At 37.8% G+C, this 27,134-nt stretch overlaps 1 long non-coding RNA gene and 1 other non-coding gene across 2 annotated transcripts in view; one reads left to right on the top strand and one right to left on the bottom strand.

Moving 5' to 3' along the window:
- LOC118022340 overlaps positions 1-27,069 on the bottom strand; it is a 42,869-nt gene extending 15,800 nt beyond the window's left edge. Inside the window, exon 1 of the long non-coding RNA XR_004682474.1 lies at positions 26,955-27,069. This is a non-coding gene — a long non-coding RNA (uncharacterized LOC118022340). The remainder of the gene's footprint in view (positions 1-26,954) is intronic.
- Positions 12,671-12,776, top strand: LOC118022608. Its single transcript, XR_004682524.1, has one exon. It is a non-coding gene; the product is annotated as a U6 spliceosomal RNA (small nuclear RNA).
- Positions 27,070-27,134: the final 65 nt, after the last annotated feature.

Genomic DNA, 27,134 nt, shown 5'->3' with positions numbered 1-27,134 from the left:
GGCCAGTGCATGGTGAGTTTTAACTAGGTGTGCTTTGGTCTGCTTGTTAAAAGAGGCTAGATCCTGGGACACCTGGGTGGCTCAGTCAGTTAAGCATCTGTATCTTGATTTTGGCTCAGGTCATGATCTCAGGGTTGTGGGATTGAGCTCCATGATGGGGCTCAGCTCCCTGCTGAGATTCTCTCCCTCCCACTCCCCCTCCCCCTCCCCTTAAAAAAAAGAGCTTAGATCCTGTTTCCACTAGAACTGCAGCTTTGCAGCATTCTATGGTCGGTAGAATTGGTGCATCCAGCGGGGTTTGTGCTAGTCTGCTGGGGGAAGAGCCCATTACTGCTCTGGCTTGCAGACACGCTTGCCCTAGTAAAAAGCACCTGAAGAACACAGCAGGGGCATGGCTTGGTGTAAGCAGCTTGAGCCTCCACTGTGGGTGCTGTGATGCTCACTGAAGTCTGCCCATGCTGATGGGCAGGAGTAAAAATGGCATTAACCAGTTCTCTCATCCCCAGAGAGGGAAGTTCACACCTGCTGCCATTCAGGAAATCCTCACATAAGAGTGACCAATCTCCCCTTGTGAGTGCCAGGCATTCCTCAAATCCCTGTCTTCACCTTTGTCTCTGTCTGAGTCATCTGCCCACCCAACAGCACAGCTCCTGTGTTTTATCTCAGGTGCACCTGCTGGGTTTCAAAACTCCAAATTTTAGGGACCCAGCACACGATGGACCCACGCTGTGGGTCTCGCCCCACCATGACCAGTGCTGGTTTGTCCCAGAAGGGCAGTTGCATGAACACACAGGGGCCTGGAATTTATGGTAAAGCACATCAAAAAGCCAGCATCCAGGTTAGCTGCCTCTCAGCAGGTGTCTCTGCTCCTCTGCTAATGAACAGAGCAGCTCAATGGCACTTACCAGCTCCTTTGTCCCCTAAGAAGCAGTGGACTTCTCCCAAATGCACTCGAAGAAGGGAAACTATCTCTCCCAATGTGTCTCAGGGGACCCTCAGACCACACTGTCCACTCCAGGGCCTCTGCCCTCCTTCTCCACAGCAGCAGCTCCATGCCTGCCAGGCTCTACCCCAGCGATGGCATGGACTTCTAAACCTTCCATCTTTGAGCTCCACTGCTTGTAAAAACTTGTGATAATCAGCCCCTCTCATTTACCTCGTCAGTGGTTTTAGGGAAGTGTTTTTCTTTTCTTTTTTTTAAGATTTTATTTATTTATTTATTTGACAGAGACACAGTGAGAGAGGGAACACAAGCAGGAGGAGTGGGAGAGGGAGAAGCAGGCTTCCTGCTGAGCAGGGAGCCCGATGCGGGGCTCGATCCCAGGACCCCGGGATCATGACCTGAGCTGAAGGCAGACGCTTAACGACTGAGCCACCCAGGTGCCCCTAGGGAAGTGTTTTTCTTGTGCAATCCTCTGCAAGCTGTTCTTACTCTCTCCTTTCTCTGTGATCCCCTCCACAGCACCTGTGATTCTTTTCTGCCAAATCATGTCTCTGTACCAACTACCTTCCACAATATGGCCTCTTTTCTCCCTCTAGTTGTGTAGTTTGTACTCCCAGTCCTCAGATTGATGTCTTGGGTGCTCAGAATGATTTGAAATAAAATAATCAAACAAAAGTCACAGAACTGAAGAATATAATAACCTCACTGAAAAATACACTAGTTCAACAGCAAGTTGCATGAAACAGAGAAAAGGATCAGTCCACTGTAAGGCAAGGCAGTGGAATTCATCCAATCAGAGCAGAAAAAGAAAAAAGAATGGGAAAAGGTAAAAATATCTTGAGGGGTTTATGGGTAACATCAAGTGAGCTAACACTCATAAGGGTCCCAGAAAAAGAAGAAAGGGCCAAAATCTTGTCTTGAGTAATAAAGGCTGAAAACATCCCTAACCTAGGGAAGGAAACAGACATCCAGATCTAAGATGCCCAGAGCATTTCAAAAAAGATGAATACCAAGAGACCCACACTAAGATATAGTATAATTAAAATGTCAAAATTTAAAGGCCAAAAAAATATTAAAAGCAGCAAGAGAAAAACAATTTGTTACATAAACGGGAACCCTTAACTTTTCAATTATGTAATAAATAACTCATGGGGATGAAAGCAACAGAATAAGGCATGTAGTCAATGGCATTTTAATAATGTTGTAAGGTGAGATGGTGGATACACTTGTTGTGAGCATAGCATTATGTACAGAGTTGTCACATCCCTCTGGTGTACACCTGAAACTAATGTAACATTCTATGTCAACTTTACTTCAATTAAAAAAAAAATTAAAGGAACACCAAAAGACTAACTATATTTTTTAGCAGATATTTTGTAGACTATGAGGGAATGGCACAGTATGTTTAAAGTGCTGAAGGAAAAAACCTTGCAATCCTTGGAAGATGCTGGATTAGGAGGATTCTAAATTCAGTATGTTCCATAGACAAACCTGCATAACAGCCACATAGGTACACTGAACACAGAAAACGACCCAAAGATCGGCAGAACAGACTTTCAATGGTTAACCGTAGAGAGGAGGACACATGGGAAAGGATAGGAGGGGTGGGGATGCAGTCTGGAACCAAAGTCTCAGTGAGACTAACTACAGATGGGAGGGACACCACAAGCACAGAGAAAGGAAAGGAGCACACCCCACACCAGACACCACAGACACGGGAACTGCATTGGGAAAACCAGTCCCCATAACATTTGACTTTGAAAACCAGTAGGGCTTGGGGCACCTGGGTGGTTCAGCTGGTCAAGCGACTGCCTTCAGCTCAGGTCGTGATCCTGGAGTCCCAGGATCGAGTCCCGCATCAGGCTCCCTGGTCAGCAGGGAGTCTGCTTCTCCCTCTGGTCCTCCTCCCTCTCATGTTCTCTGTCTCTCATTCTTTCTCTCTCAAATAAATAAATAAAATCTTAAAAAAAAAAAAAAAAGAAAACCAGTAGGGCTTAACATCATGAATTTTTACAATCAGTGGAGCTTAACTCTGGGTAAAATTTAGTAGATTCAGTCCTGGGAGAGCCAAAGGATGATAGGAAAAACTGAGGCCCCACCAAGATACAGCACAGAAGAAGCACTTTGTAAAGCACCTGGGGTATAAGTGAAAATTACTAATCCCTCAATGTGTGCTGAAGAAGCAGGGATCTAGGGCGCCTGGGTGGCTCAGTTGGTTAAGCGACTGCCTTCGGCTCAGGTCATGATCCTGGAGTCCCGGGATCAAGTCCCACATCGGCCTCCCTGCTCGGCAGGGGGTCTGCTTCTCCCTCTGACCTTCCTCCCTCTCATTCTCTCTCTCTCAAATAAATAAATAAAATCTTTAAAAAAAAAAAAAAAAAAGATCAACTTTAGGCAACTCTGTCTGCCCACTGGTCCTGTCCCAGTGCTATAATAAAAACAACTTTTTGCACCGAAAAAAAAAAAAAAAAAAGAAGCAGGGATCTTTAGGAGACTTCAAGAACAAAAAAACTGATGGGCACCATTTCTCCCCCACCTCCAGCCTAAATAGTGGGATGTCTGCATGAAAAAGCATGAACACCCTCCACCTACCTTTCAAATACCACATGCCCCCTCTCCCATTCTTCTGCAGATCCTCTGGATCTAAACTGCCCCACCAAGCAGGAGTCCCTCCAAAGCAACTCCTTCCACTTTCTGTCCTGAATGCAGCCCTGGCAAGGACCAGCACCACCGCAAAGTGATTCCTGCCCTGTGGAGAGGGAAAATGACCACACACACCAGGACATCTGCAGTCCCAGCAGCCACACTGGTGGTGTGGAGAGAGTGATCTCCCGATCAGTGCATGTGCAGCCCTAGCACAGGGTCTGGGGCAAACATATGGACTAACTGCAGGCCACGCCTACCAACAAAAGCCTCTCAGTGGACAAGACAAGGACTGCTGGCTGTAGTTGGTGGGATCACAGCCCAGACAAATGGGCTGAGGACAGTGCCTGGTCTGACTGCTGAGCCTGCCCAGTTACATGCCCACAATATCCCCAGACTAGCTTGTTAACAGCACAGGACCAACCCAGCCCACAAGAGGCAAAATGGGCCACTGATGAAAGCAAATGAGGCTTAGCTATATGAGTGGAGCACACAAAACCCATAGAGGAGACACCTCTGATGTGCCTGGTGAACAGGGAACATTGCACTATAGGGCACCACAGGAAATCTTACTCACAAGGCCACATTTTTCAAGATCAGGAGACATAGCTAAGTTTCCTAACACATAGAAACAAACACAGAGAGATAAAATGAGGAGATGGGAATATGTCACAAATGGAAGAACAAGAACCACAGCAAAAGGACTAAATGAAATGGAGATAAGGAATATGCCTAATAAAAAATTCAAAGTGATGGTCATAAAGATGCCTACGAGACTTGAAAAAAGAGTGGAGAATGTGAGACCTTTGACGAAGAAATAGAAAAAAGAAAAAACCAGAGAAGAAAACTAAAATTAAAAACACACTACAGGAAGTCAATCGTAGTAGATTAAAGGAAAAAGAAAAATGGATTAGAGAACTGGGAGGCAAAGTATTGGGGGGGGGGAACCAAGCTACACAGCAAAAAAAAAAAAAAAAAAAGAATAATAAAAAATGAGAATAGGTTAAGGGAACTCAGTTACATCATCCAGTGTAATAACATTCGCATTATAGGGATCCCAGAAGTAGAAGAGAGAGAACATTTATTTAAGGATATAAGAGCTGAAACTTCTATAACATGGAGGAAGGAAACAGACATCCAGTTCCAGGAAACCCAGAAAGTATCGAACAAAAACACCCAAGGAGATTAACATCAAGACACACAGTAATTAGGGCGCCCGGGTGGCTCAGTCGTTAAGCGTCTGCCTTCGGCTCAGGTCATGATGCCAGGTCCTGGGATCGAGTCCCACATCGGGCTCCCTGCTCAGCAGGAAGCCTGCTTCTCCCTCTCCCACTGCCCCTGTTTGTGTTCCTGCTCTTGCTCTCTCTCTGTCGAATAAATAAATAAAATCTTTAAAAAAAAAAAGACACAGTAATTAAATGGCATAAAAAATAGTGATAAACAGAGATTTTAAAAGCAGCAAGAGAAGTAACTGAATGGATAAAAAAAGCAAGACCCTTCTATATGCTACCTATGAGAGATTTATTTCAGACCTGAAGACATGTAGATTGAAAAGACTGAAAGTGAAGGGGTGGAAAAATGTTTACCATCCAAATGAAAGAGAAAAAAAAACAAAAAACACCTGGGGTAGCAATACGTATATCAGACAAAATAGACTTCAAAACAAAGATTGTAACAAGGGATAAAGAAGGACATATGATAAAGTGATAAAGGGAACTAATCAATAAGAGGATATACAAATGATAAATATGTAAGTACCCAACATGGGAGCACCTAAGTACATAAAACAAATATTAACAGAAATAAAGGAAGAAATTGGCAGTACAATAATAGGAGGGGACTTTAAAACCCCACTTAAATCAATGGATAAATCATCCATACAGAAAATCAACAAGAAAACCATGGCTTTGAATGACACACTGGACCAGATGGAACTAACAGGTATATTGAGACCATTCCATTCAAAAACAGTAGAAAACACAATCTTTTCAAATATACATGGATCATTCTCCAGAATAGATCACATGTAGGGCCACAAAACAAGTCTCAATAAGTTAAAAAAGATGGAAATCACATTAAGCATCTTTTCCAACCACAATGGTATAAAACTGGAAATCAATCACAAGAAAAAAATGACAAATACATGGAGGCTAAATGACATGCTACTAAACAATGGATGAAATAACCAAGAAATCAAAGAGGAAATAAAAAAATTCATGGAGACACATGAAAATGAAAAAACAACAAACCAAAATCTTTGGGAAATATCAAAAACTGTTCTTAGAGGAAAGTTTATGGCAACACAGTCTTAACTCAAGAAGAAAAATCTCAAAAAAATAACCAAACCTTACACCTAAAGGAGGTTGAAAAAGAATAAAAAAACAAAGCCCCAAACCAGTAGAAGGAAGGCAATAAGTGAAATAGAGTAAAAAACAATTGAACAGATCAGTGAAACCAGGACTTGGTTCTTTGAAAAGATTAACAAAATTGATAAACCTTTAGCCAGAATCATCAAGAAAAAGAAGAAGTTTCATTAAACAAAATCAGAAAAGAAGGAGGAGAAATAACTGATGTCATAGAAATACAAAAGATTATAAGAGTATAAAAAATTGTATACCAACACACTGGACAACCTAGAAGAAATAGAAAATTCCTAGAAACGTGTAACATCTGAAAACTGAATTAAAAAGAAATAGAAAATTTGAACAGACCAATTACTAGCAATGAAATTGAATCAGTAATCAAAAAACTCAAAACAACCCAAAAGTCCAGGACCACACAGCTTCACAGGTGAATTCTACCAAACCATCAACTTACTGAATAGGAGAAGATATTTGTAAATGATATATCCAATAAGGGGTTAATACACAAAATATATAAAAAATTTATATAACTCAACACCAAAAAAATAATCCAATTAAAATTGGGCAGAGGAGGAAAAAAATGGGCAGAGGACCGGAATAGACATATTTCCAAGGAAAACATAGATAGCCAACAGATACGTGAAAAGATGCTTAATATCTCTAATCATCAGAGGAATGCAAGTTAAAACCACAGTGAAGTATCACCTTACACCTATCAGAATGGCTAGAATCAAAAAGAGAAGAACAACAGGTGTTGGTGAGGATGTGGAGAAAAAGGAACCCTCATGCACTGTTCTTGAGAATGCAAACTTGTGCAGCCATTAGAGAAAAGAGTATGGAGGTTCCTCAAAAAATTAAAAATAGGGGTGCCTGGGTGGCTCAGATGGTTAAGCATCTGCCTTCAGCTCAGGTCATGATCCTGGAGTCCCAGGATCGAGTCCCACATCAAGTCCCACATCGGGCTCCCTGCTCAGCGGGGGGTCTGCTTCTCCCTCTGACCCTCTTCCCTCTCGTGCTCTCTGTCTCTCATTCTCTCTCTCAAATAAATAAATAAAATCTTTAAAAAAAAATGTCATCTATAGATGAATGGATAAAGAAGATGTGGAATATATATATATACAATGGAACATTACTCAGCCATAAGAAAGAATGAAATGCCATTTCAAAAACATGGGTGGACCTAGAGGGTGTATTCTTAAGTGAAATTTTCAAAATCAGTCAGAGAAAGACAAATACCATATGATTTTACTTATATGTGGAATTTAAGAAAAAAAAACAAAAGAAAGAAAAAAAGACAAAAAAAGAAACTCTTTTTTTAAGATTTTATTTATTTATTCATGAGAGACAGAGAGAGAGGCAGAGGGAGAAGTAGGCTCCCAAGGAGCAGGGAGTCCAATGTGGGACTCGATCCCAGGACTCTGAGATCATGACCTGAGCCGAAGGCAGATGCTTAACCATTTGAGCCACCCAGGCGCCCCCCCCAAAAAAGAAACTCTTAAATCCAGAAAACCAACTGAGGGTCCCCGGCGGGAGCTGGGGGAGGGGTGATAAAGGTTGTAATAAATAAAGGGGATTAAGAGTACATATATCTTTATGAGCATGAAGAAAGTAGAGGACTGTTGAGTCATTATGCTATAGTACCTGAAAATAATATAGCACTGTATGTTAATTATACTGGAATAAAAAATAAAATTAAAAAAAATTTTACCCTACCCAGTTAACAGTCAGAATTGAAGAAGAGATAGTTTTTCCATATAAGCAAAAGCTAAAGGAGTTCATCACCATTAAAACAGTCTTATGAAATGTTAAAGGGACTTCTTTAAGCTGAAAAGAAAGGGCATTAATTAGTAACAAGAAAATGGATGACAGAATAAATCTCACTGGGAAGGTAAATAAATGTCAAAATAGTGGATTAGGGGGGGCGCCTGGGTGGCTCAGTTGGTTAAGCGACTGCCTTCGGCTCAGGTCATGATCCTGGAGTCCCAGGATCGAGTCCCGCATCGGGCTCCCTGCTCAGCAGGGAGTCTGCTTCTCCCTCTGACCCTCCTCCCTCTCATGTTCTCTGTCTCTCATTCTCTCTCTCTCAAATAAATAAATAAAATCTTAAAAAAAAAAAAATAGTGGATTAGGGGTCCTGGGTGGCTCAGTCATTAAGCATCTGCCTTCAGTTCAGGTCATGAATCTAGGGTCCTGGGATCGAGCCCCGCATCAGGCTCCCTGCTCAGAGCCTGCTTCTCCCTCTCCCACTACCCCTGCTTGTGTTCCCTCTCTCACTGTGTCTCTGTCAAATAAATAAAATCTTAAAAAAAAAAAAAATAGTGGATTAATCAGTTATAAAGTGAGCATAAAGGTTAAGAGACAAAACTAGTAAAAAAAAAACACTATGGTTGCAATTAATCAGTTAAGGGATACACAAGATAAAAAGATGTAAAATGTGGGGCACCAGGCTGGCTCAGTCAGTATAGCATGTGACTCTTGATGTTTGGGTTGTGCGTTAAAGCTCCACATTGGGTATAGAGCTTACTTTAAAAAAAAAAAAAAAAAAAGATGTAAAATGTGTTATCAAAAATATAAACTATCAGTGGTAAGAGTAAAGATGGTGAGCTTCAGATGGAATCAAACTTAATTGTTATCAACTTAAAATATACTCTAAGTTTTCATACATAAGCCTCATGGTAATAACAAAGCAAAAACCTGTAACAAATACACAAAAGACAAAGAGAAAGGAATATAAGTAAACTACTAAAGGAAGTCATTAGGCCACAAGGGAAGAGAGCAAAAGAAGAAAGGAAACAGAGAGGAAGTAGAAAACCAGCCAGTAAACAATAATGAAATGGCAATAAGCACATGCTTATCAATAATTACTTTAAATACAAATGGACTAAATTCTTCAATCAAGACATAGACTGGCTGAGTGGATTAAAAAACAAAAACAAAAAACAAGACCCATCTATATGCTCCCCACAAGAATCTCACTTTAGATGTAAAGTGAAAGGATGGAAAAAGATATTCCATGCTAATGGAAACAAACAAACAGCTAGAGTAGCTATACTTATAACAGACAAAAAGACTTTAAAACAAAGTTGTAATAAGAGACAAAGATGGGACTTACATCATGATAAAGAGGTCAATACATCAAGAGGATATAACACATAAATATTTATGTACCCAATAAGAAGCACCTAAGTGGGCACCTGGGTGGCTCAGATGGTTAAGCGTCTGCCTTCGGCTTAGGTCATGATCCCAGGGTCCTGGGATCGAGTCCCACATAGTGCTCCCCGCTCAGCGGGGAGCCTGCTTCTCCCTCTGACCCTCTCCCCTCTCATGCTGTTTCTCTCTCGCTCGCTCTCTAAAAAATAAATAAAATCTTTAAAAAAAAAAAAAAAAGAAGCACCTAAGTATAGAAAGGAAAAATTAATAGGCCTAAAAGGAGAAATAGACTGCAATATAATAATAGTAGGAGGTTTTAACACCCCACTTATAGCAATGGATAGATCAAGCAGATAAAAAATCAATACAGGATCATTGGCGTAAATGATAAATTAGATCAGATGGATTTAACAGATATACATAGAACATTACATCCAAAAATAACAGAGTACATATCCTTCCAAAGCACAGATGAAACATTTTGCAGGATAGATCATATGTTAGAACAGAAAACAAATCATAATAAATTTAGGAGAAGTGAAGTCATGTCAAGCATTTTTTTCCAAGCACAATAGTATAAAATTAGAAATTAATTACAGGAAGACTCAAAAATTCAAAAATATGTGGAGACTAAACAATGTGCTACCAAACAACCAATGAGGCAAAGAAAATATCAAAAGAGAAAGAAAAAAATACCTTGAGACAAATAAAAATGGAAATCTAACATACCAAAATTTGTGTGAGGCACCCAAAGCACTTCTAAGAGCAAAGTTCACAGTGATAAATGCCTACCTCAAGAAACAAGAGATGTTTCAAATAACCTAACTTTACACCTTACAGGACAAAAAAAAAAAAAAAGTTAATAGGAGTAAGGAAATAAAAAAGATTATAGCAGAGATAAATGAAATAGAGACTAAAAAGACAATAGGATCAGTGAAACTAAGAGGTTGTCCTTTGCAAAGATAAACAAAAGTAACAAGACTTTTGCAAGAGTCATCAAGAAAAAAAAGGACTCGAATAAGTCAGAAATGAAAGAGATATTACAACTGGATACCACAGAAATTCAAAGGATCATAAAAGACTACTATGAACAAGTATATGCCAAGCACTTGGACAACCTAAAAGAAATGGATAAATTCCTATAAGCATACATTCTACCATGACTGAATCATGCTGACATAGAAAATCTGAACAAACTGATTACTGGTAAGGAGACTGAATCAGTAACCAAAAACTTCCCAATAAACAAAAGTCCAAGAACATACAGCTTCAGTGATAAATTCTACCAAGCATTCAAAGAATTAACACCAACCCTTCTCAAGCTCTTGTTAAAAACTGAAGTGGAGGGAATTCATCCAAACTCATTTTATGGGACCGGCAGTACTCTGGTATCAAAACCTGACAAAGATGCCACAAAAAAACAATGTTACAGGCCAATACCCCTGATAAACATTAAAAACCTCAACAAAATATAAGCAAGCCAAAGTCAACAATACATAAAAAGGATCATACACCATGATCAAGAGGCATTTATTCTAGGGATGCAAGGATGGTTCAACATCCACAAACCAGTAAATGTGATTCACTACGTTAGCAAAATGAAGTACAAAAATCATATGATCATCTCAATAGATGCAGAAAAGGCATTTGAAAAAAACTAACATCCATTTATGATAAAAATTCTCAACAAAGTGGGTATAGAGGGAATATGCCTCAACATAAGAAAGGCCATATATGATAAGGCCATAGCTAACATCATACTTAATGGTGAAAGACTGAAGGCTTTTCCCCTAAGACCAGGAACAAGATGAGGGTGTCCACTTTCACCACTTCTATTCAACACAATACTTGAAACTCTAACTAGAGCAATCAAGCAAGGAAATAAAAAACATCAGAATTAGAAAAAAACAGAAGTAAAATTGTCTCTATTTGCAGAAGACATGATTTAATATATAGAAAACCCTAAAGGCCCCAACAAAAAAAACTGTTATCACTAATAAACAAATTTAGTAAAGTTGCAAGATACAAAATCAATACTCAAAAATCTATTACTTTTTGGGGTGCCTGGGTGGCTCAGTCTGTTAAGTGTCCGACTATTGATTTCAGCTTTAGGTCATAATCTCAGGGTCATGAGATCGAGCTCGTGTAGAGCCTGCTTAAGATTCTCTCTTTCCATCTCCCTCTGCCCCGTCCTTCACTGCTCATGCTCTAAATAAATAAATAAATAAATATTAAAAATAATAAAAATCTGTTATGCTTCTATACATTAATAATAAACTATCAGAAAGAGAAATAAAACAACCCTGTTTACAACTGCTTCAAAAAAATACACCTGAGGGTGCCTGGGTGGCTCAGTCGTTAAGCTCCTGCCTTCAGCTCAGGTCATAATCCCAGGGTCCTGGGATTGAGTCCCTGCATCGGGCTCCCTGCTCGGTGGGAAGCCTGCTTCTCCCTCACCCACTCCCCCCTGCTGTGTCGCTGTGTCTCTCTCTGTCAAATAAATAAATAAAATCTTAAAAAAAAAAAAAATACACCTAAGAGTAAATTTAACCAAGGAGGTGAAAGACCTGTATACTAATAACTGTAAGACATTAATAAAAGACATTGAAGTCACAAACAAATGGAAAGATATTCTGTGCCAATGGGTTGGAAGACTGATTATTGCTAAAATGTCCTCACTTCCCAAATTAATGTAGAGATTCAGTGCAATTCCTATCAAAGTTCCAGTGGAATTTTTCAAAGAAACAGAACAAACAATCCTAAAATTTGTATGGAACCACAAAAAACCTTGAACAGCCAAAGCAATCTTGAGATAGAAGACCAAAGTTGGAGGCATCACACTCCCTGATTTCAAACTCCATTACAAAGTTATACTAATTAAAACAGTGTGGTAGTGGCATAAAAGCAGACATAGATCAGGGGCACAGAATAGAGAGCCCAGAAATAAACACACATTTACATGGCCAATTAATTTACAACAAAAGAGGAAAGAATATACCATGGGAAAAGGAGACTCTGTTCACTAAATGGTGTTCAGAAATCCTAACATGCAAAAGAATAAAACTAGACCAGTAAATTACACTATACACAAAGACAAATTCAAAATGGATTAAAGATGTTAATGTAAGACCTGAAACCATAAAACTCCTAGAAGAAAACATATGTGGTAAGCTCTTTGGCATAGGTCTTGTTGAGAATTTTAGAATCTGACACCAAAGCAAAAGCAACAAAAGCAAAAATAAGTAAGTGGGACTACGTAATACTAAAAAGCTTCTGCACAACAGAAGAAACCATTCACAAAATGGAAAGGCAACCTAGTGAATGGGAGAAAATACTTGAAAGTCTTATATGTAATAAAGGATTAATATCCAAAATATATGAAAAACACATATAACTCAATAGCAAAAAACAAACAATCCAATTAAAAAATGGGCAGGAGATCTCAACAGACACTTTTCCAAAGAAGACACAGAGATAGTCAAAAGACACAATAAAAGATGCTCAACTTCATTAATCATCAGGGAAATGAAATCAAAACCCCAATGAGATATCACATCACACTGTAAGAATAGCTATTATCAAAAAGCACATATACTAAAATTGGAATGATACAGAGAAGATTAGCATGGCCCCTGCACAAGGATGACACGCAAATTCATGAAGCATTCCATACTAAAAAAAAAAAAAAAAGGCAAGAGATAAGTGATGGCAAGGATATGGAGAAAAGTAAATCCTTGTACGCTGTGAGTTGAAATGTAAATTAGTGAGCCACTATAGAAAACAGTATGGAGGTTCATCAAAAACTTAAAAATAGAACTACTATATGATCCAGTAATTCCAATATTGGATATCTATACAAAGAAAACAAAAACTAATTCTAAAAGATATATACACCCTTATGTTTACTACAACATTATCTACAGTACGCAAGATACAAAACCAAACCAAGTGTCCACTGATAGGTGAAAGAATAAAGAAATTATGGTGTGTATATACAATGGAAAATTATTCACCCATAATAAAGAAGAAATCTTGCCACTTATAGCAACATGGATAGGCCTACAGGGCATTATGCTAAGTGAAATTAGTCAGAGAAATACAAGTACCATATGATCTCTATTATATGTGGAATCCCAAAATACAGAATGAACAAACAAAAACAAAACAAACAAGCTCATAGATACAGAGAACAGATTGGTGGTTGCCAGAGGCAGAGTGTGAGGGGTGGGAGAAATGGATAAAGAGGATAAAAAAGTAAAAAGAAGAAAAGAGCTTGATTTCAATGATGACAAATAAATGCCTTTTACATTTTGATTACTAAATGAACATTGTGAGTTCAAGAGGGTCAACATGTGACTATTTCCTAATATAAGTTTTAAGTGTGCAAAATTAGGTTACCCTAATATGAGGCAAGGCCTATAAAATACATTTCTTATTTCCCAGAAGTTGGATGGGTACATTTAAAATTAAATGAAATTCTATTTACAATGTTCCTTTTTTCCTATCATAAAACTAACTTCTATTTTTCAAAAATAAAACATAAAAAAACTATAGATCAATATCTCTCATGAACATAAATGTAAAAATTCTCAACAAATATTAGCAAATTGAATCAAACAAGATTTATATACCACTACCAAGTGAGATTTATCTCAGGTATGCAAGGCAGGTTCAACATTAAAATATCAATTAATGTAATCCATCACACTGATAGGCTTAAAAAGAGAAAAACCACATGATCATTTCAAAATATGCAGAGAAAGTATTTGACAAAATCCAACACCCATGATGATTAAAATTCTCAATAATCTAGGAATAGAAGGGATCTTCCTCAAATGAATAAAACATCTACAAAAAAAACCCTATACCTAATAATACTTAATGGTGAGAGACTAGTATAAGTTTTCCCACTAAGATCAGTAATAAGGCACTAGTTTTCAACACCACAGTCCAAGTATTAGCTAATGCAATAAGGCAAGGAAAGGAAATAAGAGGTATACAAATTGGAGAGAAAGATAGTAAACTGTCTTTTTTCCCAGATGACATGGTCAGCTATGTAGAAAAACCAAAAGAATTGACAAAAAAATCTCCTGTACCTCCATGATTATAATAGCAAGGCTGCAGGATACAAGGTTAAAATATAAAAGTCAATTGCTTTACTATGTACCAGCAGTGAAGAACTGAAAATAAAATTTAAAATACAGGAGATTCCCATTCAAGATGGCAACATAGGAAGACTCTGAATTCACCTCCTTCACAGAACACACCAACTTACACCTATTAACACAACAATTCCACGTGAGAAAGAACTGAAGTCTGACTGAACAACCAAAGACAAAGAGAATGGCCAGAGAACAAGAGAGACAGAGCTACAGTAACAAAGGGAATCCCCACCCCCAACACTGCAAACAGTAGTGGGGAAGGATAGTATTGAAGGACGAGGAACAGATCCCTCTGTCCTTGGGCATAGGAAAAAACCCAAAGTTTAAAAAAGCAACTAGCATATAAAAGACACACTAGAAACCTGCCAAACATCAGAGGAGCTGTGGGAAAGCTCTCCAAATCAGAGGGACTGGAGAATGACATAGTTTGGGGTTCCCATCCCACCTTAAGAGCCTAGAATGGAGCAGGGTCCAGACTATGTAACATGTGGGTCTGGTCATCTTTATGAGCTTGCAACTTCAGCGAGCCCAGGGTCTACAAGACCACACCAACCCTGCACACACTGGGACACAGGAAAAAAAGCCATGGTTAAAAAGTGCTGAGGAATTGCGGGAACACTCTCTCCCCTTCCACCTTAAAAGTCCAGACCCACTAGGGTTGGCTTACAGTGAGCCTTTGACCCCAGCAAGCCCGGGGACTACAAGCCCACACCAGCTGCCTTGAGGTGCTGAGGCACAGAAAACAAGCTGCAGTTTTTTTTTTTTTTTAAGATTTTATTTATTTATTTGAGACAGAATGAGAGAGAGAGAGAGCACATGAGAGGGGGGAGGGTCAGAGGGAGAAGCAGGCTCCCCACCGAGCAGAGAGCCCGATGCGGGACTCGATCCAGGGACTCCAGGATCATGACCCGAGCCGAAGGCAGTCGCTTAACCAACTGAGCCACCCAGGCGCCCCAACAAGCTGTAGTTTTGTGGTTTGTGTGTTTGTGTGTGTGTGTGTGTGTTTTAAATTTTAATTTAATTTAATTTTACTTTGTAAAATTTGTCTTGTTTTGTTTTTTTTTTTTTTTTGGTTTTCTTTTATTTCTTGTTCTCTTTTTAAAATTCTCTTCTTTTTGTTCTTTCTCTTTTTACTTTTTTCTTTTTGTTTTCTTTTATTTTATTATTTTCTTTTTTCTTTTATTATTCTTTTTATTGGTATTCTTTCTATAAAAAGCCATGGTATAAAAGACTAGCATATACAGCCACAACTCCAGCCTGCCAGAAAAAGTCATTAGGCACACACAGTTTGCATAGGGGATTCCACACACAACTCCTTAAACATTAGGAGAAGTAGTTCTAATCCACGGAAACAAACACAGAAAGTCACATAAATGGAAATAGAGGAATATGCTCCAAAAGAAAGAACAAGAAAAAACCTCAGAAAAAGACCTAAATGAAACAGAGATAAGCAATATGCTTGATAAAGAATTTAAAGTAATGATCATAAGATACTCACTGGGCTGGAGAAAAGATTGGACTAAGTCAATGACACTTTCAATAAAGAGATAGAAGACATTAAAAGAGCCAATCAGAGTTGAAGAATACAATAACTGAAATAAAAAACAAACTAGAGGAAATCAACAGATTAGAGGATGTGGAAGAACGTAGCAGTGATCTGGAAGACAAGGGAATAGAAAGCACACAAGCTGAATAGCAAAAAGAGAAAAGAACTGAAAAAAAATTAGGATAGATTAAGAGATTCCTTAGACAACATCAAGTGAACAAACATTTGCATTATAGGTGTCCCAGAAGAAGAGAGAGAAAGGTGTAGGAAATTTATCTGAAGATATAATAACTGAAAACTTTCCTAACCTAGGGAGGGAAATAAATATTCAAGTCAAAGAAGCAGAGAGAGTTCCAGAAAAGTTGAACCCAAGGAGGTCCACATCGCAACAGATAATAATTAAAATGCCAAGGGTTAAAGACAAAGAAAGCATCTTAAAAGAAGCAAGAGAGAAATAAAAAGTTACCTACAAAGGAAAACCTATAAGGCTCTCAGATGATTTTTCAGCAAAAACTTTGTAAGCCACATGGAGTGGCATGTTATATTCAAAGTACTGAAAGGAAAAAAACCTACAACAAGGACTGCCATACCTGGCAATGTTATCATCCAGATTTGAAAGAGAGACAGAGTCTCCCAGACAAACAAGATAAAGGATAGATAAAGATAAAGGAGTTTATCACCACTATGCCAAGCTTCCAAGAAATGTTAAAGGAACTTCTTTAAATGGAAAACAAATGGCCATAACTGGACATAAGAAATATAGGGAAAAAAAGATGTAAAATATGACAACATATACATAAAATATGGAGAAAGGAGTAGAAAAGGAAGACAAGGGGAAAACAAAAAAGAAAAAATCTTTTTCTTTTTCTGTTTTATTGTTGTTGTTGCTAAAGAATGTTTGAACTTAAATGTCCATCAAATTAATATGGACTGCTATTTACTTATAATGTTATATATGAACCTCATGGTGACCACAAATCGAATAACTATGACAGATACACAAAAAATAAAGAGAAAGCAAGCCAAACAATACTATACTCATCAATCACAAAAAAAGAGAGCAAGAGAAAAGAAAGAACTACAAAAAGAACCAGAAAATAAATTTTTTAAAAGTTTTTATTTAAATTCCAGTTAGTTGGGGCACCTGGGTGGTTCCGTAACTGAAGCATCTGCCTTTGGCTCAGGTCATGATCCTGGGGTCCTGGGATCAAGCCTGCATCAGGCTCCCTGCTCAGCAGGGAGTCTGCTGCTCCCTCTGCCTCTCCCTAGTGCTCTCTTTCTCTTTCTCAAATAAATAAATAAATAAATCTTAAAAAAAATAAAAATAAATTCCAGTTAGTTAACATACAGTGTACTATTAGTTTCAGGTGTATAATATAGTGATTCAACACTTCCACATATCAACCAATGCACATTACAAATGCACTCCTTAATCCCCATCACCTACTTAACCCATTCCCCCACCCACCTCCCTTCTGGAAATGATCAGTATGTTCTCTACAGTTAAGAGTCTGTTTCTTGGTTTGTCTCTCTTTCTTTTTTTTCCTTTGATCATTTGTTTTATTTCTTAAATTCCACACATGAGTGAAATCGTGGTATGTCTTTCTCTGACAATATTATCTACCATGAGGACTATAGTTTTGGTTTTTATTTTTTAGGTTTATGATCCATTTTTTAGTTAAATTTTGTGAAGGTTGGGGCACCTGGGTGGCTCAGTCATTAAGCATCTGCCTTCGGCTCAGGTCATGATCCCAGGACCTGGGATCGAGCCCCTCATCGGGCTCCCTGCTCAGCAGGAAGCCTGCTTCTCCCTCTCCCACTCCCTCTGCTTGTGTTTCCTCTCTTGCTGTGTCTCTCTCTGTCAAATAAATAAATAAAATGTTAAAAAAAATTTTTTGTGAAGGTCATAAGGTCTGTGTCTACTTTTTTTTTTTGCACTTGGATATCCTGCTATTCTAGCACCATTTGTTGAAGACTTATCTTTCTTCCATTGTATTGCCTTTGCTCCTTTGTCAACAATCAGGTGACTATATTTAGGTGGGTCTATTTCTGAGCTCTATATTCTTTTCCATTGACCTACTTGTCTGTTCTTTCACCAATACCTCACTGTATTGATTACTGTATCTTCATAGTAACTCTTGATATTAGGTGGTATCTAACCTCCAAATTTGTTTTTCTCTTTCAATATTGTGTTGGCTATTCTGGGGTTTTTGCCTCTCCATATAAATTTTAGAATTTTTGGTTTTAAATTTTATTTATTTTTTGAGTATAGTTCACACAATATTAGTATATTAGTATCAGGTATATAACATAGTGATTCAACAACTCTATATATTATGCTATGTTCACCAGAAGTGTAGCTGCCTCCTGTCACCATACAATGCTATTATATTATTGACATATTCCCTGTGCTATACCTTTTATTCCATGACTTCCATAATTGGAAGCCTGTATCTTCCATTCCCTTTCACCCATTTTGACATCTCCCAGCCTTCTCCCTTCTAGCTACCATCAGTTTGTTTTCTATATTTATATATCTGATTCTGCTTTTGGTTTGTTTATTCATTTTGCCTTTTAGATTCCACATTTAAGTGAAATCATATGCTATTTATCTTTCTCTGATTTCACTTAGCATAATACTTTCTATGTCTATTTATGTTATTGCAAATGGCAAGATCTCATCCCTTTTTTGACTACATAATATTCCAGTGTGCGTGCATGTGTGTGTGTGTGTGTATTCTTTATTCATCTATCGATGGACATTGGGTTGCTTTCATATCTTGGCTATTGTAAATAATGCTGTAGTAAACATAGGGGTGCATACATCTTTTCAAATTAGTGCTTTGTTTTCTTTAGGTAAATGCCCAGTAGTGGAATTACTGGATCATATACTATATCTTTTTTTTTTTTTAAGATTTATTTATTTATTTGAGAGAGAGAGTGTGCATGTTAGTGGGGGAAGGGGCAGAGGGAGAGAGAGAATCCTAAGCAGGCTCCATGCTGACACACAGCTTGATCTCATGACACTGAGATGATGATCTGAGCTGAAATCAAAAGTTGGATGTTTAATCAACTGAGCCATGCAGGCACCTCTGGATTATATGCTATTTCTATTATTAATTTTTTGAGGACCCTCTATGCTGTTCTCCACAGTTGTTGTACCAATTTACATTCCTACCAACAGGGTGCCAGTGCTTTTTCTCTTGCCAACATTTGTTAATCTTGCCAACATTTGTTATTTCTTGCCTTTTTCATTCTACCATTGTGACAGGTGTCAGTGATATCTCACTGATTTGCATATCCCTGATGATTAGTAATGTTGAGCCTCTTTTCATGTGTCTGTTGGCCATCTGGATGTCTTTTTTTTAAAATGATTTTATTTATTTATTTGAGAAAGAGAGCATGGGGGGCAGAGAGAGAAGCAGACTCCCTGCTGAGCAGGGACCCCGACATGAGGCTCGATCCCAGGACCCTGGGATAATGACCTGAGCAGATGCTTAACTGACTGAGCCACCCAGGCCACCCAGTAGACACCCTGAATGTCTTCTTTATAAAAATGTCTATTCAGGGGCGCCTGGGTGGCTCAGTTGGTTAAGCGACTGCCTTCGGCTCAGGTCATGATCCTGGAGTCCCGGGATCGAGTCCCGCATTGGGCTCCCTGCTCGGCAGGGAGTCTGCTTCTCCCTCTGACCCTCCCCACTCTCATGTGCTCTCTCTCAAATAAATAAATAAAATCTTTAAAAAAAAAAATGTCTATTTAGGTCCTCTGTCCATTTTTAATTGGATTATTTGCTTTTTTTGTGTTGAGTTGTATACGTTCCTCATATATTTTGGATATTAACCCATTATCAGATATATCATTTGCAAATATCTTCTCCCATTCAGTAGGTTCCTTTTTTGTTTTGTTGATAGTTTCCTTTGCTATGCAGAAGCTTTTTAGTTTGGTGTAGTCCCAATAGTTTATTTTTGCTTTTGTTTCCCTCGCCTCAGGAGACATATCCAGAAAAATGTTTCTATGGCTGATGTCAGAAAAATTACTGTCTATATTTTCTTCCAGGAATTTTATGGTTTCATGTCTCACATTTAGGTCTTTAATCCATTTTGAGTTTATTTTTGTGTATGGTTTGAGAAAACAGTCCAGTTTCATTCTTTTGTATGTGGCTGTCCAGTTTCCCAGCACCATTTATTGAAGACACTGTTTTCTCCCCATTGGATATTTTTTGCCTCCTTTGTCATAGATCAATTGATCATATAAATGTGGGGTTATTTCTGGGTTCCCTGTCTCTTTCATTGATGTATGTGTCTATTTTTGTGCCAGTACCATATTGTTTTGATTATGACATCTTTGTAATGTCTCTTAAATCTAGAATTGTGATGTCTGTAGCTTTTTTTTTTTCTTTCTCAGGATTGCTTTGGCTACTTGGGGTCACTGGTGGTTCCACACAAATTTTAGTATTATTTGCTCTAATTCTGTGAAAAATTCTATTGGTATTTTGGTAAGGATTGCATTGATTCTGTAGATTGCTTTGGGTATGTGGACATTTTAACAACATTAGTTTTTCCAATCTATGAGCATAGAATATCTTTCCATTTATTTGTGCCATCTTCAATTTGCTTCATCAATATTTTACAATTTTCAGAGTATAAGTCTTCCACCTCCTCCGTTAAGTTTATTCCTAGGTAATTTATTCTTTTCGGTGCAATTGTAAATGAAACTGTTTTCTTAATTTCTCTCTCTGCTACTCTGTTATTAGTGTATAGAAATGCAACTGATTTCTGGGTATTAATTTTTTACCCTGCAAATTTACTGAATTCACTTATTCTAATAGTTGTTTAGTAGTCTCTAGGGTTTTCTACATAACCTGCCATCTGCAAATAGTGGCAATTTAAATTCTTCCTTACCAATACAAATGTCTCTTCTTTTCCTTGTCTATTGCTATGGCTAGGACTTTCAGTACTATGGAGAATGAAAGTGAAGAGAATGCACATCCTTGTCTTATTCCTGATCTTAGAGGAAAATCTTTCAGTTTTTTACCATTGAGTATGATGTTACCTGTGGGTTTTTCATTTTGCTGAGAATCTTTATAATGTACAGATGTTGAATTTTGGTCAGATGCTTTTCCTGCATCTATTGAGATAACATGATTTTTTTTATCCTTCATTTTGTTAATGTGTATCACATTGATTGATTTGTAAATACTGAACCATCATTATAGCCGAGGAATAAATCCTACATGAACATTGTGACTGATCTTTTTAATGTATTGTTGAATATGGTTTGGTAACATTTTGTTGAGGATTTTTACATCTTTGTTTATCAGGGACATTGGCCTTTGGTTTTCTTTTTTTGTGGTGTTTTGTCTGGTTTTGTTATCAGGGTAATGATAGCCTCACATAATGTATTTGGAAGCTTTTCTTCCTCTTTTATTTTTTGGAATTGTTTGAGGAGAATAGGCATTGAATCTTCTTCTTTTTAAGATTTTATTTATCAGAGAGAGAGAGAGAGCACACAAGCAGAGGGAATGGCAGAGGGAGAGGGAGAAGCAGGCTCCCCACTGAGCAGAAAGCCCCATGCAGGACTCTATCCCAGGAACCTGGGATCATGACCTAAGTCTAAGGCAGACACTTAACCGACTGAACCACCCAGGCATCCTGGCATTGAGTCTTCTTTAAATGTTTGGTAGAATTCATTTGTGAATCCATCTGGTCCTGGACTTTTATTTTTTGGTAGTTTTTGATTACTACTTCAAAGTCGTTACTTGTAATTGGTCTATCCAGATTTTCTATTTCTTCCTGGTTCAGAGTTGGAAGATTGTATGTTTCTAGAAATTTATCCATTTCTCCTAAGTTGTTCAGTTTGTTGGCATATTATTTTTTATAATATTCTCTTATAATCCTTTGTATTCCTGTGGTGTCAGTTATTACTTCTTACCTCCATTTCTGATTTTATTTATTTTTGTCCTTTCTCCTTTTTTCTTGATGAGTCTGGCAATTGGTTTGTCAATTTTGTTTATCTTTTTAAAGAACTATCTTTGAGGGGTGCCTGAGTGGCTCAGTCATTAAGCATCTGCCTTTGGCTCAGGTCATGATCCCCGGTTTCTGGGATCGAGTCCTGCATCAGGCTCCCTGCTTGGCGGGAAGCCTTCTTCTCCCTCTCCCGCCCCCCCCCCCCCCCCCCCCCGCTTGTGTTCCCTCTCTTGCTGTGTCTGTCAAGTAAGTAAATAAAATTTTTTTTGAAAAAAGTTTTAGGGGCAGCTGGGTGGCTCAGTCGTTAAGCGTCTGCCTTCGGCTCAGGTTATGATCCCAGGGTCCCGGGATTGAGCCCCACATTAGGCTCTCTGCTTGGTGGGAAACCTGCTTCTCCCTCTCCCACTCCCCCGCTTGTGTTCCCTCTCTGTCTCTCTGTCAAATAAATAAATAAAATCTTAAAAAAAAAAGTTTTAAAAAAAGAACTATCTTTGGTTTCATTGTTTTTTAGTCTCTATGTAATTTATTTCTGCTCTTAAGTCTTTTTTTTTTTTAAGATTTTATTTATTTATTTGACAGACAGAGACACAGCGAGAGAGGGAACACAAGCAGGGGGAGTGGCAGAGGGAGAAGCAGGCTTCCCACAGAGCAGGGAGCCCGATGAGGGGCTCGATCCCAGAACCCTAGGATCATGACCTGAGCCGAAGGCAGACACTTAACGACTGAGCCACCCAGGCACCCGGAGCTCTGAAGTCTTTATTATTTCCTTTCTTCTACAGACCTTGAGCTTTGTTTGTTCTTTTTCTAGTTCATTTAAGTGTAAGGTTAGATTGTTTGAGTTTTATCTTGTTTCTTCTTTTTTTTTTTTTAAAGATTTTATTTATTTATTTGAGAGAGAGAGAATGAGAGACAAAGAGCATGAGAGGGAGAGGAGGGTCAGAGGGAGAAGCAGACTCCCTGCCGAGCAGGGAGCCCGATGCGGGACTCGATCCCGGGACTCCAGGATCATGACCTGAGCCGAAGGCAGTCGCTTAACCAACTGAGCCACCCAGGCGTCCCTTTTATCTTGTTTCCTGAGTTAGGTTTGTTTGCTATATACTACCCTCTTAGAACTGCTTTCTTAGAACCAGAGATTTTGGACTATTGTGTTTTCATTTTCATATTTATGTATTTTTTTATTTCTTCTTTGATTTCTTCATTGACCCATTGGTTGTTTAGTATCATGTTGTTTAGTCTGCACGTGTTTGTGTTTTTTTCCAGTTTTTTTCTTGATTCATTTTTTGTTTCATACTATTGTGGTTAGAAAAGATGCATGATATGATTTCAGTCTTCTTAAGTTTATTGAGACTTGTTTTGTGGCCTAACATGTGATCTATCCTGGAGAATGTTCCATGTGCACTTGAAAAGAATGAGTTCTTTTTGTATAGAATGTTCTTTATATGTCTGTTATGTCCATCTGGTCCAATGTGTTATTCAAAGACATTGTTTCCTTACTCATTTTCTGCCTGGATGACCTATCCATTGATGTAAATGGATTTTTAAAGTCCCCAACTATTATTGTATTACCATCAATTTCTCCCTTTATGTCATTAATATTTTCTTTATGTACTTATGTACTCCAGTGTTGGGTGCATAGATACTTACAATTGCTATATCCTTTCACTGGAATGATCATTTTAACATTATATAATGCCCTTCTTTGTGTCTTGTTACACTGTATTTTTAAAGTCTATTTTGTCTTAATATAAGTATTGTTACCCTGGCTTTTTTTGCCTTCCATTTGTGTAGTGAATGTATTTCCATCCCTTCACTTTCAGTCTCTGTATTCATCTTTAGGTCTGAGGTGAGTCTCTTGTAGGCAGAATATAGATGGGTGTTCTTTTTTATCCATTCTGCCTCTCTATGTCTTGATTGAAGCACTTTTACATTTATATTTAAAGTAATTATTGATAGTTATGTACTTACTGCCATTTTAAAAATTAATTTTCAGGAAAGAGAAAAGACCCAAATAAATAAAATCACAAATGAGAAAGGAGAAATAACAACCAATAGCACAGAAATACAATTACAAGAGAATATTATAAAAAAACTATGTGCCAAAAAATTGGACAATCTATAAGAAATGGATAAATTCCTAGAAACATGAATTACCAAAACTTACACAGGAAGAAATAGAAAATTTGAATGTGCTGATAATCAGCAAAGAAATTAAATCAGTAATTAAAAAATCCCAACAAACAGAAGTCCAGGACCAGATGGCTTCATAGGTGAATTCTTTCAAATATTTAAAGAAGAGTTAATACCTAATCTTCTCAAACTATTCCAAAAAATAGAAAAGGAAGGAAAACTTCCAAATTTATTCTAGGAGGTTCCCATCGCCCTGATACCAAGACCAGATAAAGACACCACAAAAAAAAAACAGAACTACAGGCCAATATCTCTGATGAACTTAGATGCAAAATCCTCAAGAAAATACTAGCAAACCAAATCCAACAATACATTAAAAAAATCATTCAGCACAATCAAGTGGGATTTATTCCTGGGTGCAAGGGTGGTTCAGTATTCACAAATCAATCAACATGATACATCGAATCAATAAGAGAAAGGAGAAGAGCCATTTAATCTTCTCAGTAGATGCAGAAAAAGCATTTAACAAAGTACAACAGCCATTCATAATAAAAACCCTCAACAAAGTAGGTTTAGAGGGAACATACCTCAACATAATTAACGCCATATATGAAAAACCCACAAGGTAACATCATCCTCAATGGGGAAAAACTGAGAGCCTTTCCCCTAAGGTTAGGAACAAGACAAGGATGTCCACTCTTACCACTTTTATTCAATATAGTACTTGAAGTCCTAGCCACAGCAAACAGACAACACAAAGAAATATAAGGCATCCATATTGGTAAGGAAGAAGTAAAACTTTCACTATTTGCAGATGACATGATACTATATATAGAAAACGAGAAGGACTACACCAAAAAACTGCTAGAACTGATAAAATCAGTGAAGTGTCAGGATACAAAATCAATGTACAGAAATCTGTGGCATTTCCATACACCAATAATGAAGCAGGAGAAAGAGAATTGATCCCATTTACAATTGCACCAAAAATAATAAGACACTTAAGAATGAACCTAATTAAAGAGGTGAAAGACCTGTACTCTAAAAACTATAATACACTGATGAAAGAAATTGAAGATGACACAAAGAAATGGAAAACCATTCTATGCTCATGAGTTGGAAGAACAAATCCTATTAATATGTCTATACTACCCAAACAATCTACATATTTAAAGCAAACCCTATCAAAAGACCACCAGTATTTTTCACAAAGCTAGAATAAAAAATCCTAAAATTTGTAAGGATCTACAGAAGACCCCAAATAGTGAAATGAATCTTGGAAAAAAAAAAAAAGCTAGAGGCATCACAATTCCAGACTTCAATTTATATCACAAAGCTGTAGTGATCAAAACAGTATCATACTGCCACAAATATAGACACATAGATCAATGGAACAGAATAGACAACTCAGAAATAAACGCACAATTTATGGTCAATTAATCTTTGAGAGAGCAGGAAAGAATACCCAATGGGAAAAAGTCTCTTCATCAAACGTTGGGAAAACTGGTCAACTACATGCAAAAGAATGAAACTGGACCACTTTCTTACACCATACACAAAAGTGATTTCAAAATGGATGAAAGATCTAAATATGAGACCTGAAGCCATAAAAATCCTAGAAAAGAACATACCAGTAACTTCTATGACATTGGCTGCAACAACTTCTTTCTAGATATGTTTTCTGAGGCAAGGGAAACAAAAGCAAGAATAAACTACTGGGACTACATCAAAATAAAAAGCTTCTGCACAGCAAAGGAAGCAATCAGCAAAACTAAAAGGCAACCTATGGAATAGGAGAAGGTATTTGTAAATGACATATCTGATAAAGCATTAGTATCCAAAATATATAAAGAACTGATAAATCTCAACAACCCAAAAATGAATAATCCAACTAAAAAATGGACGGAGACACGAACAGACATTTCTCTAAAGAAGCCATACAAATGGCCAACAGACACATAAAAAGGTGCTCAACATCACTTACCATCAGGGAAATGCAAATCAAAACTACAATGAGATACCATCTCACACCTGTCAGAATGGCTAAAATCAACAATATAAGAAACAATGTGTTGGCAAGAATGTGGGGGAAAAGGAACCCCCTTGCACTGTTGATGGGAACACAAGGTGGTGCAGCCAGTCTGGAGAACTGTATGGAGGTTCCTCAAAAAGTTAAAAATAGAACTACCCTATGATCTAGCAATTGCACCCCCCAAAAAAATACAAAGACACTAATTTAAAGTGATACATGCACCAGGATGTTTATAGCAGCATTATCTACAATAGCCAAACTATGGAAGGAGCCCAAGTATCCACTGATTGATGAATGGATAAACAAGCTGTGGTATATGTAGAATGGACTATTATTCAACCATAAAAAAGAATGAAATCTTGCCATTTGCAACAACATGATGGAGCTAGAGAGTATAATGCTGAACGAAGTAAGTTATATGATTTCACTCATATGTGGAGTTTCAGAAACAAAACAAATGATCAAAGGAAAAAAAGAGAGATAAGCCAAGAAACAGACTCTTAACTATAGAGAATAAACTGATGGTTACCAGAAGAGAGGAGGGTAGGGGTTATGGGTGAAATAGGTGTTGTCATGTTGAGCACTGAGCACCACCACTCCCCACTCTCTCTCTCAAATAAATAAATAAAATCTTTAAAAAAAAAAAAAAAACACAATATCTAAGTTTGTGGTGTCATTCGTTTTAAATCCTTAATAAATATCAGTTTTCTCATCTGCAAAAAGTGGATCATTCCAACCTTATAGAAGGCTCCTTTAATCAATACATTGCATAAAGTGTGTGGGATCTCTTAAATGTAAGTTGCTATATTTACCAAAATAAAGAATGGAGTTCAATTTCTTAAAGCACCATACACATTCATTACAGTTAGGAAAATCTATGGAGTAAACGCAGAGGTACAAAGGGTGTTTAAGCTAGGTAATGATTTTTTTTTTTCATTTAAACATTTGAACTTTTAAAAATCGTTTTAAAATCTTTATAGAAATGGAGATAGTTTTCCGGACAGTCAAGTGAGCAGCCTACCGGTCGTCTCATCCTTCAGTCTAGCTCTTTTACCCACAGCAAACCCGGCCGTCTGGAAGCCTGACTGCCAACACTCCCCAGCAAGGCTGCAGGGCGGCCAGAGCCTTTCCGGTTCTAGGCCCCTTCGGCCGGAGAGCCCGCCACGCATGCGCGCCCGGTGTCTTGACGTCACGGCCAGCC

The sequence above is a fragment of the Mirounga leonina genome, unplaced genomic scaffold, assembly GCF_011800145.1.
Source record: "Mirounga leonina isolate KUSES-001 unplaced genomic scaffold, KU_Mleo_1.0 Mir_176, whole genome shotgun sequence".
Lineage (NCBI taxonomy): Eukaryota > Metazoa > Chordata > Mammalia > Carnivora > Phocidae > Mirounga > Mirounga leonina.
The sequence above is the reverse complement of the archived record's forward strand: the minus strand, read 5'-3'. Positions and strand labels throughout refer to the sequence as shown.